We start from the raw sequence: 3,216 nt of genomic DNA on the forward strand, positions 1-3,216 counted from the left end.
TAGTGACGTTTTTCGCAAACGCTGGTATAGTTAATTTTATTGCGACGGTTGATGTAGTGGCAGTTACAAATGTCGCTATATCTTGAATGTACCAATTACTTGCTAACTTTATAGCGACGGGTCAACTGCTGCTATATCCTTGACTTTTGCGACATTTTGTAAACCGCTGCTATATTTTGACTCTATTCCATCAGTTTTACACTGCCGCTATAACCATAGAATTCGTTTCGAATTTTATTTACAGCGACGGTTATTAACCACTATTATAGGCTTTTTTTTTTTTTTTTTTTGGAGAGGGGGGGGAGATGAATAAAGTCATAAATAAAATGACAAAAAACTACAAGATACAAGGGGTATACCCTAGGAGCTAACCAACTATACAAAGACACATAAACCAAAAAACAAAAAAAGACAATTTAGACAACAAAACCATCATGTTCACACACCACATAAGCAAAGGGCAAATGAGGACAAGAACAAGGCAAACAATACCAAAAAAAACCTAAGAGCAACATAACCTGGTTACATTGAAAAGATCCAAACAACAAAAGAAACTAGAAGCAAAACCCAAAAGGCCATATTACAGGGACAATTTGATTACAAAATGATCAAAACAGACACCATAGCCCTGCTCACATTATATATCTATAACAACACTATTTTATTCTAATGGCTCAATACTCAATAATTGTAAAAGGTAAAAGAGTCAGCATTTTCATAATCCCAAAATATTCCAAAAGAAAAACTTGCCACATAACAATAGTACTCAAAAGTATTACTCATGACACCATTTTATAAAGATCTCCATGAAAAATGTTCAAATCCAGAATTGACGTCCATTGTTTGATACTTCGTATTATCTTATTTCCTGCAATAAAAATAATTGAATGAGCATAAGTATCATTTTCAATTTTAAAATCTATAAAGAAATTTAGACAACAAATAATTCTCGACAAGTCTTTTTTTTTTTTTTGTTTTGGTAAGTATATGGTTTACATATAAAAAAATAAAGATTACAATGAAGTTGAAGATCATCAAGCCAAACATTAGTAGCAGCCACCAAATCAAGCAACCACTAGCAACATCTAAGGGTCTATTTTTAATTGTATATTACAGTTTAATATGTTGCTGATATTCAAATTTGTTCGATTTTTGCCCAATTCTCTATTTCATTGGTTTGTTTGGTATTTTTACGGATGCCAATAAAGGAAGCAAAGTAGAGAAGTCAACCTATCAAACCCCAATTTCTGTCCAAACTAACTAACTAACAATTTATTGGTAAAGAAGTCATTAACAGTGGTTCGAAACTTGTGTCAATGTATGTGTATTGTAATGATGACTTACCTCGATTTGAAGGTTGCATTTCATGACTCTCAAAAGAGGATCTTTGATGTGTTCGTGGAGAAGCTTGGTCCAGAATGACAATAGATCCATCTGTCGCCTAATTTATACAATAAAATTTACATAAGTATGCATAAATTTAGAAAATGATAACATATGATACACACATCATATAAAAGAATATGTTATATGTAGTTATACCTGCAAACCACTAGAACTATGTCTCTGACTCATCAAAAATGCTACTTGCTCTTTTAAAGAGTTTATTACAGCATCTTGAGCTTGCAACTGAATACCTTGAGTTTGCAACTGATCACCTTGAGTTTTTAGTTGTTCTTTCAACTCAATTATAGTGTCTTTGTCTCTCATTCTCTCTTCATCAGAAACCATTCTTAAGTGGTCAAAATTATTACACAAGAAGCCATGCTTGGAAGGAGTAGGCCCAAATCCTAAACCTCGAACACGACCATGATGCTCTTTACCCATCACTTGAGAATAAATATCATTTGGTGACCAAGATATACGTCCACCAACATTTCCTTCGGAGCTACTTGGTTGTGAGCTCATCAAAGCTTCTAGTTTTTCCTATAGCATAAATGGGGGGGGGGGGAAATAAGAAGACAAAGAGCGAGAGTGATTGTTTGCCACAAACACATTAGAATTTTGAAAATGTAACTTATTAAATGGGCATACAATTTTTGTAGCTGCTGCTTCATTGACTGGTGTCCTATCTTTCCTTTTGTGAAGCGGTATATATAATTTTGCTCGATCTAGTGCAATCTTATCTTTTTGCTCCTATGTAACAATCATATCGTTTGAGAATAAATTCATAATATAATGCGCTAACCAAATTGAAAATATAAAAGAAGGAATGAAGTTTGAAATACCATATCATATGCATGTTGTGCATAAGTTTTAGATCCTCCCGTATGTGCACTTGTTTGCTCTCGCCTCCTTTCCTTATTGGTTGCACTAAGTTCCTTCACTCGTAAATGCATAACAATATGTTAAAAAAAAATTGATATAATGACATTGTATTATTTGATAGAAAACATACATCTATGCATACCTGTCCTTCCTTTGAAAACCAATACGCGACAAGGTCAGCATAGTGCTCAAGGTTAACTGTTAAAGGCGCAGTAGCTACTATCTGTGCTGCTGTCTTTGTCTCATCATAGTACTTTGCTTTTAAACTACATTTCCAATTTCTCCATTTCTCTCCCATTGACTTCAATGTTCGATGCCTAATCATATCCCTTCTCTCATCTTGAGGAATGGCAAACTTGGACTACAATTGTATGTTTTTTCATGTTACGAACATTCTTAAAATTATCAATACAATAATATAAACTAAATTTGTGCATTTGTTTGCCTAATTCGCATATTTTTACATGGAGATAATGAACCACACTAATTTCATACTTCTTACTTCTAGACGACACCTATATCCTAATACAGGAAAGGAACTTTCAGACAATCCTAACAACAAACATATGTCCTAAAAAGATTTATTCAATGAAGAAAAGCCTCAGCAGTTATATAATCAAAGATTTGAAAATTGTGATCATTCTACCTACATGCAAAAGCAGAGGAGTTAGGAATTCAGAAATTGAAGGACTGCCTATTGGGAACGTTTTGAACTGCTTTATAGATTAAATTCTGGATTTTAATTTTTTTCTTTTCTAGGATGAGTTCTAATTTTTTGGGGGTGCAACATGTTATGTAGAGCGAAAGAAAAAAAATGAAAAGCAAGGTGGCTTAGATTCATAAGCAAACAAAAGAATGGAGTGACGATTGAAGCTAAATGAGAGGAAATCATTATGAAGACAGGAAATGGAATGGATACATTTCAAAGAAGCTTCTCAGTGCCTTGGA

The 3,216-nt window shown here is 33.5% G+C and overlaps 1 long non-coding RNA gene across 1 annotated transcript; it reads right to left on the reverse strand.

The window, feature by feature from the left end:
* Positions 1–1,664: 1,664 nt before the first annotated feature.
* On the reverse strand, positions 1,665–2,323 carry LOC114282872 (uncharacterized). The gene is made up of 3 exons (XR_014337113.1): positions 2,229–2,323; positions 2,035–2,136; positions 1,665–1,926 (listed from the first exon to the last, which is right to left on the reverse strand). It is a non-coding gene; the product is annotated as an uncharacterized LOC114282872 (long non-coding RNA).
* Between the last annotated feature and the right edge of the window lie 893 nt (positions 2,324–3,216).

Source organism: Camellia sinensis, chromosome 8, assembly GCF_055761805.1.
Source record: "Camellia sinensis isolate YWXY chromosome 8, ASM5576180v1, whole genome shotgun sequence".
NCBI classification, from domain to species: domain Eukaryota; kingdom Viridiplantae; phylum Streptophyta; class Magnoliopsida; order Ericales; family Theaceae; genus Camellia; species Camellia sinensis.